The sequence below is a fragment of the Aulonocara stuartgranti genome, assembly GCF_965226115.1.
Source record: "Aulonocara stuartgranti genome assembly, chromosome: 17".
Lineage (NCBI taxonomy): Eukaryota > Metazoa > Chordata > Actinopteri > Cichliformes > Cichlidae > Aulonocara > Aulonocara stuartgranti.
In genome coordinates this window covers 29,239,145-29,251,996 of record NC_138953.1, presented here as the reverse complement: position 1 = coordinate 29,251,996, position 12,852 = coordinate 29,239,145, and the positions used below count along the sequence as shown (strand labels likewise).

At 37.7% G+C, this 12,852-nt stretch overlaps 1 protein-coding gene across 1 annotated transcript in view; it reads right to left on the bottom strand.

Moving 5' to 3' along the window:
* atp2b1a (ATPase plasma membrane Ca2+ transporting 1a) overlaps positions 1-8,622 on the bottom strand; it is a 142,690-nt gene extending 134,068 nt beyond the window's left edge. The window contains exons 1-2 of the mRNA XM_082511843.1: positions 8,604-8,622; positions 8,401-8,477 (exon numbers count right to left, since the gene is read on the bottom strand). The gene's annotated coding sequence lies outside the window, so the exon portion shown is untranslated. The remainder of the gene's footprint in view (positions 1-8,400; positions 8,478-8,603) is intronic.
* Between the last annotated feature and the right edge of the window lie 4,230 nt (positions 8,623-12,852).

Below are 12,852 nucleotides of genomic sequence, written 5' to 3'. Positions count from 1 at the left end.
CTGCTTCTCTTCCACGATGAAAAGATGCTACCTTGGCAAATAATAAAGCGAGCTTCTTTTTTAGGCTCTGCTGCCGTCACTCGATTATGCACTGCCTTTTCAACAGAGGTCTTTGTAAAGCTTTAGCCTTAATGCAACACATTCAGTCTCCTTTAAAGGGAATGCAGCAATTGTGTGTTCATGTTTTTTTTTTTTTTTTTTAAATAATCCACCTGGGTTAATCCAGGTGAATATCCCATATGTGAATACAAACCAGTGTTGACTTCTTTCTGTTTCAAGGGCATTTAGTCAGCTCACAACGTCGAGTTTCAGCAAACAAGTCTCCCTTGGGGAGGTTTTTCACAAAGTGTCTGTCATCTGCATGGAAATTCATAAGTGGATATGCTGAAGGACATGACGCGCATGACAGATTAAAAAAAAAAAAAAGATGGAAAAAAACCCAACAGAGTTCTGTGATCCTGCTTTATTGGTGCTGTACATTGATACACTGGTGTGCATATCTTTGCAAATGAAGACAAAATAAACCGTTGTTACTCAGAAACCAGTATGGAGCAGTCTTTTACAGTATGCTTTAGGCTAACATATATTAGATTTAACTACTGCTGCCTGTTTTTTCCCTTCGAAGGAGAACAAACAACAGCATATCAAGTGACATAAATAGGACATGTATTTAGATACAGAAAAACTTTGTGTTGGTCAAGAGAAGGCTTAACCACAAGCATGTCTTTTTTCTTCTCTCTACTCTAAAGTCGTGTTTTTTATAATCGTGGGTTGTTGTCTCGTCTGTAATTACTATGGAAAAATTGTCTGGAAGTGAATTTGGTGACATCAAAATTCTGACGCCACTGAAAATTGCAGATGCCAGGCAACAAAATAAAAATAGAAGTATTGCTTTACAAGAAAATGATGGAATGGGCTATTCAAAATAAGTGTACCGTCGCCATGGTAACAGCACCACTCTCGGCTGCATGGCACTGATTGACAGGTGCTCACACCGGGTATGTGACAAATTTTAAGAAGCTGTATTTTCGTCCTCCGTCCTACTTTCTAGTAAACACAAATTGATCCATGATTACATGCTGCCATTGTTTTCTGTCATCAAGTGAACAATGACTCACAAGTGCCTTGTTTGCCTATTTGTTTGTCTCAGTAGGCAGTTGAGTGTTTTTGATTCTATCAACAGCACAGAGCGCTATCCTTCCACATCGAAACACTCATTTAGACACTGAGCCTTCCGTTACGGGAGACTCTGTCCCAAACAGTCAGACGAACCATCACATCCCCTGGCAGGCAAATAGTCCTTTCAAACCGAGGAACTATTATAACCCACAGACTGTAAATAAAAGATGCAGCCACTGTAACAGAAGCTTGAGCTGAGCATTTTTTAGGATGTTGTAAAGATGGTACAGAAGGCTGTATCTGATCTTGGAAGAGTGGATTGTACAAAAGGAAATGATTTGTAATGGAAAGAGGCTAGTGTTATGGATGGTTACAGCCTTGTGCAATTAGGAGGATGTATGTTGTATCACAAGACGGCTGATCAATCAGTTTCACTAACTCTTCTAAACAAAGCATTTTGTACTTTAATCTTAAAATTCCGACTTTATATATTTTGTTTCCTTAGTGTGGTCCTAAATACTCCTTTGTATATTTTGTACAGTACCCTCGGTAAGGTACCCTCAGCAGCTCAGTCTTGAAAATGTAAAAGTAATCTGTAAGAAAATATGCTAATGAATGCCTATGACGGCAAACACAAACATTTGTCACTCACGACAAATTGTAGTACAGTAAATAAAAAAGTGTTAGTGTTCAGTGTGGAGTCCTAAAACTTCCCAAATGAAATAACTAAAGCAAAAAACTTTTTTTTTTTTTTAAAAACAGGATAAAATAAATAAATACATTTTCAAATACGTAACTAAGTAATACATTTCACATTAGTTGTTTTAGTACATGATGACACCAATTCTGGGCCATGTCTACTTTAGTGATTTTTAACCCTCATAATTATTATTTACAATGAAAATAGCACATAACAGACCTAATTACATGTATTCTTTTACATTTTTGGCAAGAAAAATTGTATCCCAATATACTGAGTTAAATATTACTGATTAATCAAAAAATGTACAGTAGATCTCTCTTAAAAATGTGATATATGTATAAGTGCTCATTAAAGAAAAAAAAAACAAAAAACGCCATTTTTAAAAATTCTAGTAGACTTCCAAAACTTAAAACAGACAGCTGGTGCTTGGGATAGTGTAGCCAAATCTTGCTTGCAAACAAATAAAACATTGAAATATACCCAAACATCACATCATATTTACCTTCCAAGGAAAGGTAAAGGTCAGTGAGGGTTTTGAAAACAGCTTGCTGCTATCAGGCTGTTCTCAGTGGGTATCATAGCTGGTGAGGCAAGCCAACTGGTTCTATCTTGACAAGTCAACCAGATATCTTAAGATTACATCACTATGTTGTCAAGTAAAAATAGTGCATTTGATGACACAGAAACAGTATTTAAAACAGTATTAAGTATGATTTTTTTCAAAATATATTCTGTAATACCTGGCTTCCCCAAGTCCACAATACCACCAACTGACTGTGATAATGATCAATCCATTATCTGGAATCGATTTGTCTTGACTTGGTGTGCAGGGTATTAAACCACACATTAGGGCCTGCTGATAAGTTGCAGTAACAATTTAAATTATTTTACAATGGACTGCAGAAGAATGAATTATTTAATTAAATAGTGAAATAATTTAACTATGTTTTTAAAATTAAAATTCATTCACATTGTAATCAATTAAACTGTACACTTAATTGCTTAAGTATGTATGTATTCAGTTATTAATTTATTTCCCATTTTAATAAATTCATTATTTTATTCAGGCACTCTATTTTGATCATATATGACTGTGTTGGGTAATAACATTGCCTATTGATAAGCATAATATTATAAATGTGCTCTAAATATAATTATTAAAATAGCTTTGTAAGAATTCCACTGGTGCTGGCTAATACATTAAAGAACTAACGGCATATTTTTAATTAACATCAGCATTGTGCTAATTAAATAAGATGATGTTTTCAATGAAAAAGTAGATTCAAACAAGTGCATGAAAAAACCTGGTATCATGAAAGAATGCAGCAGTAAACCAAGAAATAACCAATTAAAAAGATAAGGAAAAAGATAAGTCAATACAATGTACCGATTACTCTGTGTTGCATATTATAAATTGTCTTGGAGTCCCTAACCTCCAGAAAAAGTCTTGTAAAGCGTCAGTTAAAATATATCTTAATATAGTTTTCATTTGTGGGTGTTTGCCCAACTAGTTTAGGTATGTGACAAGTGCATTCAAACATCTATTAGGATGTGCTTGCAGGGCCTTTAGGGAGTATGGGGTGTCTGGCCCCTTTCGTTCCCTGTACAACTGTGGCCTGCATTGCCATCAGTAAGTGAGACTCATGCACAGTTGGACTCAGGGATGCCTTTTTGTCGCTGATCTGTTCATTGCTTTCATGGAAAGAATTTATAGTCATTGCCAAAGGGTGGCGAGTCTTGTCTGTGGCCTCATGATCACCTCTTTGCTTTTGCATGAAGTGTATAATATGGTTCTTTTGGCTTCATTAGCCAATGACCTCAAGCTCACATTGGGGCAGTTGTGAGGTGTAAAGTGTGAAGAGCAAGCGTGAAGCTGTGGAAATGAGAATTAGTAACTCCAAGTCTGAGGCCATGGTTCTGAGCCAGAAAGGGGTGTAGAGGTGAGTTGCTGCCCCAAGTGGGGCCGTTTAAGTATCTCAGGATCTTGTGAAGGAAGAGATGAGCAGGAGATTGAAAGATGGATTGGCACAGCTCTGGCAGAAATGGGAACACTTCGTCTGTCCGAGCTGAATATGAAAAGAAAAGCTGTCGAATTACTGATCAACATTCCTGTCTTCACCTATGGTTATGAGTGACTGAAAGAAGAAGAAATCGCACATACAAGCAAGATATGAGCTTTCTCTGAGGGGAGGCTGTGCTGTCCCACAGAGTTGGGTTGCAGAGCTCAGTCATCTAGAAAAATCTCAGAGTAGAGCTGCTACGCCTCCACAATGAAAGGAGTCAATTCAGGTGGTTCAGCCATCTAACTAGGATGCTTGCTTTCAGAATTGTAAAGCCAAGAGTCCTGGGATGGTGGGCTTATAAAAAATAGAACCTTTATAGAAGAGTTTTATCTAGGATTTTATCTAGTTTAATCCAAGGACTTTCTATTAAACGTCAAGTAACTTTGTGATTTGAATTTGAGGAATTTCCTCGATGAACCATGTTTACTTATGCAGTATTTTCCAAATCTACAATTGTGCATATAATACCAGCAAATCAACTGTGCATGGAGGTTCATTTTTAGTTAGTTATCACGCTGTAAGCACACCTCTTATACAACTCACTCATTACAAATATATAATGAACCTGTAGAGTAAATTATTTTTAATTGTATTTTTCACCTCAAGGCTTAATTGCAGATGCAAAATGCCAGCTATTTGTTATGCATTTATTTTTGTCCATTAGCAATAAACAAACCCTATGAGGTAAGATTATGTGGAGCCAACAAAGTCTAATGATGTTTATCTCCTCACTACTGAGATGAGGGGGAAAAGGGAGAAGCTGAATAAGAATGAATGATGGGAAAGATAGCTGGAATAACACTAGTGGGGAAATTTTAGCTGGGTTTGCTGGGCTGCAGATAGAGAGCTGATCCAGTGTGCTCCATGTCTTCTCATGTTTATTAATTTTGGCATTGTGGCTAACAGATCAACAGAGGTGTGTTTACATAAATTCCCAAATCCCATAATGGTATGCAGACAATAAATACTATCATAATACATGGAAGCAGCCAAGTTCAGGACATTTTAGGTCTCTTAAAGCTAATTTGTCTGAATTAGCATATATTATCATCTACATTTTTGTAGTGCCTTTGAAGCACTTTGTTTGTCTAGCTGAAATGCTGTGTTTAAACTCATTGTTTAAGCACTCAACTGACCTTTGGCTGACTGCAAACATGCAGGTTTTAACAAGTGCTGATGTGACCTTTGAGCTTTTAGTTGACAAGGGCAGATCTGAAGCAACATCACCTGGCTACAGTCTCATAGCTACAGGATATAGCACAATAGCCAATGGTTATTTTGGACAAATGTCACCCTCCCTGCAGCCAGCCGTGTCAACCTCACCCCAGATAGTCAGGAAGTCTGAGTTCACTGTAAGGTACTCCCATCCTTCTGATTCTCTTCGGCGTCAAACACTGTAAAAACAGTAAACTTTCAAATAACACACAGAATACTGTTGTCTCTAGACATTTATGTAGATAAGAATAAGTGGTGGCAATATCGACAATGACGTAAGCCTCGCTCTTGGAGCACCATCTTCAAATGTCATATGTGAAGTGCATCCCAGGGACAATGAGGGGTATTGGGTTTCTTGGCACGACTTAGCAGCCCCCAAACTTAGAACTGACTCCCTAAGGATGTTGGTATGCGTGTGTGTGTGTTGGTAAGAGGGCGATATACACTATGTAAAATTACGTTTTGACAAAAGCATGTAACAGTTGGGGAGTTGAAGGAAACATGCTGATACTACAAAAGCCTCGTGCTTGAAATTTGACTTAAAATAATTAACCATTAAATCAAAGGAGTTGGTCTAATGTTTGACATTCTAATGAACTGACAAAAAATGTTACTACTTGATTAATTATCTAACTATACTGTTTGACATTTCACAGTCCAGAACTATAGAGCTAATTCCATCTATGGCTAGCTTGCTTAGTAACATCAACAGTATAAGAGATGGATGTTACCAGGTCAGAAGAGTGAAACCGGCATCGAAGTATTGTAAACATGCAGTATTTTTAATAGCCACCACAGGTTGATACCTTTGGTTGTGAAAAGAATTCTGTTCCTATACAAGTCTATTGGAAAAAGGCTTCCTGACTGGACCTCTGTAAAACCTTTGCTATTGGATTTATAAGCTTAGATGATTTACGGTCATCCTGAATAAAGCATTGTCTATTTTCTGTTTTACAACAAAATCATAAATGTGATGATGGGTTTTTGCATCCAGAATTACAGACAGAAACAGATACAAAAATATTCACAAATTTCAAATTCACAATAATTCACAATAAGAAATTATTGTTTAAAATTATGGGCTGATTACTGAATGAAATGAAAGCTACATCCTTTCTCTGTGTTTCTATGCTGAGCAATGAATAGAAAGCACAGTGGTCCCTCGCTATAACACTGTTCACTTTTTGCGGCCTCGCTGTTTCGCGGATTTTTTGGGTGCAATTTTGCATGCTGGTCTTTTGTTTTGTTTTTGTTTTTTTTCCAGCGCATTGTGTTCTGCATCCTGATTGACTGACAATGGTCTACAGCCAATCTGTCTGAGAAAAGTGTATAAAGCATATAATGAGGGGTTTTACAGCCTTAAAACATCCATAGTAATTGTAAAAAATAAAGTTAGCTACTTCGCGGATTTCACCTATTGCGGGTTATTTTTGGAACGTAACTCCCTGATAAAGTTTGACATATATTTTTGCATAAAACAGGATGGTAAATATTTTTTTTAAATATCCCTAATCATTTAAATTGGAAGCACGTTTAAAAAAATTAGGACTTGCAAACCGATCCTCAGATTAAACTTGAGTTTGACTTAGTCATCCTAATATCATACTATATTCACACAAAGAATTTAAAATGTGCGAGATCAAAGAATGAATTTTTCAGATGAATAAATAAAAAGTCAAGATCTCAGTACAAAGAATAAAAATCATTTTTAACCAGAATATGCCCTGACAGAGAGATCGCACTTTCTTATATGTAACAATATTCTGACTGACAGCTAGAGTGTATTTTTGTATGCACATCTCTGCTTAAGAGAGGATGCTTAAAAACACAGTACAATAACAATATACAAAGAATGGTTTACGGGGTTAATGTGAGGTGAAGGGGTTGCTTGAAAATATGATATCCAGTCGCAAAAAAAGAAAAAAAGGTTGATAATTGTTTGGAAATACCAGAATTTCTGCTTGATTACACAGACTACAAGGGGGTTGTCTGACCTTCTAGGTAGAGTAGGTTGCTCCCTTATTTCCCAAGGGACAGGTCATCAGCAGCAAGCTAGCTTTCAAACTCTCCCGAATTGAGCTTTCACATGCAAAGCAAATGTATTAACTACACCATGTAGCCACACTAATCAAACAGGTAAGAACTTTTCCAAAAGCTAACTGGAGTCAGATGTTCATGCTAAAGACATGGGGTTGGGAGAGTACCGTAGGATAGTTGAGTGGTGTAGAGGGATTCTAGAGGGCCTGAATGGCAATCAATTGCAGAGAAGAATGTCAGGTAAGCACTTCATACAAATAATCTTAACAAATGTTGGTTCAAAAAAGACAATGACCCACCAGTAAATCAATAGCTAAATGCTTGAAAGAGAAGAACTCATGTTTTAGACTGAGAGTTACAGTTGCGGCCTTAACCCAGTTGAGATGTTGGACCTGCCTGGTCCTAATGGTCCCTCTTAATTGTTGTGAAAGTCTCAAAAACAGCTGCTCACTAAAAGTCAGGAAATTCACTTACATTATATACTTATTTATTATTTGAAGCCAGTACTGAGTTATTGCTGAAAATGTTAAATAACTGTCTATATCTCTGACTATAGACCATATGTGATAAGCAAACAATAGAGAAATAGCTATAGTTCTGGTAATTCCACATTCACAGATGCACGACTGTACAGTTTATTTGCGTACAGACACCCAGCCTTTACACTCAGGATACAATGCATCCAACTGTCAATAACGAGCCAGACTTTAGCACATTATTGACAACATAATGTTAGCAGTTTGATAAGCTGTCGCCTAATTGCCTGAAGCATATAGCAACAATGCACAATGCACACACCATAATGGAAAAACAAATAGAGCAGCAGCAAGGCAAAACAGACACATAGTTTAACAGACAATAACACAGGTCACACAGTATAAATTGCCAACACTGATACAACCCATCTAATCCTGTGACTGCGGATATATACCACTACTAACCTAAATTAAGTCTTGCAACAGCTTTTCTCGAGCTAATGCCAACCTTGTTCTCTACAGAAAAATACAGGTTTCAGTTGGAAAAAAATATTTAAAGATATTTCCCTTTAAAATACTGAAAACTGAGTGCATTACCATTTTTTAAAACATTACACCCTGTAACACACATTTTACAGCTTACTGTAGCCCTCCAGGTAAAGTGGCTCTCATGTGATAAAAGCTGCTTTTCAAAGCAATGTGCTATTCCATAAGAAGATGTTAAAAGCATATCAGCTTAAATATAGCACACTTAAAATCACTGTAATTGAAACCCAGCTGCACTCACCTGAGCTGTTCTTGTTCTCTCTCATCTACCTCATTTCCATTGTCTCTCCCTTTATCTTGCACCAAATAATATGAAAACTGCAAGAAAAAAAATCCATTTTAGCTTTCTGTAAAAACCAAAAGTTGGAAGGAAATAGAATGCGCATAATAAATCTATATAAAGTACACAGTTAAATATGTGTCTATAATCTAAAACTGTATTACCAGACCATTAATCGCCTCCTCTGCTGCTGCTTCCATTTAAATTTACTCTAAAAGGTAAACGTAGCATGCTAGCTAATGCTGGAGTTTAGCTAATTAACCGTTTAAATTCCAAGACATATTAAGTCAGGCTACAGTGAATTTACAATGACTTTTTAAAGTCATAGTAGTCCCTACAATCTGTATATGTAAAGCTTATGAAAGGTAGCAAAAGGAGGCTTTCATGTTTTGTTTTGTTTTGTTTTGTTTTGGGGAGGGGGGGGGGGGGGGTAGTCTATTTGTAGGACTACATACCAGTGTAGCTCGTTTAGGCTTTGGTTACTGGGTGACTTCATTTTTATTTATTTATTTTTAATCTATGGAAACTTTTAAAAGTGATAGTGGTGTAACAGGAAGACTACATTTCAGAGAAACCACTTTCCAGTTCCAAGAGTATGGATAATAAACACATAGCGGACCAGAACATCAACAAAAAATAAAACCATGACACAATGTATACAATGAATTTATTTTTTAAGTATACTTTTTATACTCCTGTGTTTCTTTCAGATTTGATTTTTTTGTTATTATTTAAATTAGTGCTAAATTCTGGTTTTCATCCACAGAACTGCTGCTCCCTGAATATTTTCTCATTTTCCCTGGAAACCCTAGAGATGGCTGTGCAGGAAAATCCCAGTAGATCAGGATTTTCTGAAATCCTCAAACCAGTGCTTCTGGTACCAACAATTATCAAGGCTCACTGAAATTGCTACCATGTGACTAGTGAACGTTTGAAGCGGTGTAAAATTCCAAAAATGATTTTAAAGTTGCACTTTGAGTTGGAAGAAATTGGAAAAACAATTCAAAACAACTATATTCTTAACCATTTATGAAAGTATTGTTGCTTTGAAAGTTAAACCTGTCAAACTGCTTTTCAAGTAGTTAATTTTGATGGGTAACGTCTTGCTGCATATAACTCATAGAGTCATTTATATTACTTTAAGTTAAAAGGGACAACATTTTCTGTGTGCTGTGTATACTTTGCCTAAAGGTATGTTTGCTTGTGCTTGATCATGTGCTTGAAAAGCTGAAGAACCGGTTAATTTTAGTAATATATAAGCACACAAACACATTGATCAGAGGGCCATGTCCTGATACAGTTTCTTATCTATAATTTACATCATGTTACACGAGAAAAGGTAGAGTAATACCAAAATAGCAAAATTTCCTCATTCACTTTACAGACAGGACCAGCCACCAGGATCTGCAGTTTTCTTTACAAACCAGTCGATCAATGGTCAAAATATGCATATACTCATGCGAATAAACAACACAACTGAACTCCAACCTAAAGATACAAGAAAAAAAGTCATATATCTGGAAGCTGCGCTTTGGCCGAGCGTATCTGTTACAGTACCGTGATTGATTATACTTAATGGCCGATGTTCAATAGCCATGTTCACAACAATGAGGGCTGCTTTGGAAAGCACACGTATCAATATCTTTGGTGTGTGTGTATCAGAGTCGGTACAGGACAGAGAAAATGAGATACATGTAAAGGATGGGGGTGATGGATTGCTTTCTCCATTTCGCTCTGTCTGCTGATCTATATGAACTTGCATCTTTCATTCTAACACCTCTTGCAGGCAACTGGAGCAAGAAGTGTGTGTGTGTGTTGGGGGGGGGGGGGAGCTGTGATGTCCTGACAGAAAGGAGGATGGGCCATTTGTCCAAAAAACAATCATATGAACCAGTGTTCTTCCACTTTGCTGTGGAGAGGGAGAGAGAGTGAGTGAGAGCACAGGGGTTGAAGAGAGAAAAGAGTGCGACAGTGGTTAAAAATAACAGTGTGTGTAGGCTATCTGTGTATATGTGTTTGTGATATGTGTTTAATCAGAGCCAATCTAGACTGCTTCTCTTCTAACTGCATGCACACAGACATCTAAATCACACACACAAACACATTTGAATACCCTTATTAAAATCCCCCGCCCCTGTCCAAGGCATGTGAGTGCTGATCACACTGACTTTCCTGTGGTTGCTGCCCATGCGTCTCCTCCACAGGGCATTTCACTGCGCTCTTTGGAACTAGAAGAGACAAGCCCCCATGTTCTGACTGGGGGCTGAGGCTTCCAGCTCAGACAGAATTAACCAACTCTCGCTCACTTCTTTTTCACTCCACCCCCACTCACTTCTCTCCGTCAGTTTTTGGCTAAACTAAAATGTAATTAATTTCTCTCAGTGTTCAAATTAGAAAAGTCCCCCTGTACCAACTCGTGTGCTCATACTTTTTTTTTTTTAATATGCGAGTGCGAGCCTGTCATCGGGATCAGTGCAGCCAAGTCAAGCGAGGCCAAAATCCATGCCAGGAGCAGCACTGATAAAACACTTCATCTCATAGAGTCGAACACAGCAACATGCCACGGCAGATGGTGTGACATTGAGCCTCTGTCAACAGAGGAGAGAAAACAGTGAGAAGCACAAGAGGACATGATAGATAGTAGTGGAGAAAAGACAAGTGGAAGAGAGGAGACAATCAGGTGAGAACAGGAGCAAGTGTCAGGGACACCGGGGGTTGAGTAAGAGCGCCACCATGTGGAAGATGGGGCCCGCCTCTGGGCACTGCAGAGGCGGGCAGAGAAAGAGACATGCCATTGATTTTCCACGCAGTCAACAAAATGATTTTGCCATGCAGAGTAAATACACAACCCCCCATAGTAATTTTTCCAAAATACACACATACATGCGCAGTCACACACTCAAATCTCTGTGGAGCTCTACCTGGCAACAGCATGCAAACAGGATTTTTTTTCCTCCTTCTGTCTCACACAAAACAACGTGCATCCCTGAAACGACAGCCTCAATGGCTGTGAGTCTATTTATGCCATCACGCACAGTATGAAAAATTAAGAAACAAACACCACAAACACACACACACACACACACACACACACACAAGGCTACATGACAAGTGTTGTTAACGAGAATCATCCCGCTGTTCTGCAAAGCAGGAGTCACTGAGCGCTGGGATTTGTTTATCAGCCCTGCAGATTAATCAGCATAAATTAAGTCAGCAACCATCCCCAGCCTTGCTGAACTGAAATTTTTTTAGTCTCTCCACATCTATTTTTTTTTAGCAGTAATCCCCTGTGTGGGTGGCAGTGCTGGCTAAAGGCACCTATCATGTGGCTGTGACGTCCTCAGTTTGATTCCAGACTAGGACCTTTGTCACATGTAATTTGTCTCAGTCTCTCCATCTCTGAGCGACAAAAACCCCCAAAACAAAACAAGAACTGTACCTTAAAGTCTGAGGTTTTGTACCTTACCATTACCCCCCCCCCCCCCCCCCCCCACACACACACACACACAAAAACAGGGTTTGAGCAGAGTCTCACAAATTTAAAATAGGACAAGCTGTAAAAATAGGTTCTTTCTCCAATAGAAAAAGGCAGAGGTTTTGTGATTTGGGATAAATTTATCCACACTGTCTCGGTTGTAAACTTACAGAGTAATTTGAAAAACATTTTGAAGCATTAATGAGGCATTGCAGTGCAGTGTGAATGCAATACTGTAAAAGAATAGAATAGAATTCAACTTTATTGTCATTGCACATGTACAGGTACAAGGCAACGAAAGGCAGTTTGCATCCATCCAGAAGTGCTTTAGCCATGATATAGATATATTACAAATATATATTAGCAATAATATAGATATGTGAGTATATTACAGAAATGGGTCTATTATGGTATGTTATAATGTACACGGTATGAAGTACGTTATGAATATGCTATAACTATAAGTATGTACAGGCTGTAGTGAGTACAAGCTATGTACAGGGTATGAACAGGATATAAATATGAAAAACTATACAAAAAAAAAAAAAGCCATTATTTACACTTATCTATTGTCTACCTTACTGTGAACACCCAAGTATCCCGAGAATGTAAAAGGTGAATGCATTTAAGGTGAAGTAGGATCAAGACGACAGAGCTCACATGGAAAAATAAAGAGTGTTATCACAAGGTGGTCTTAATTATAGTATCAACTTTAAGGATTTCCAGGACACTTGGAAAAAAATATCCATATTAAACTAAATCAAAAAGCAAAGGTGACAACAGATTAAACAGACTGAGAATTACAAAATAAATCAGTAGATTGCTCAACAGAAGCTCAACATCATGACAACAGATAATATGAAGTGGATAAGGTGCTGTAATTTGATATGAATTACTTTTGCTCAGGGGAGCTAGGTTATCACAGGGCAACCACACAG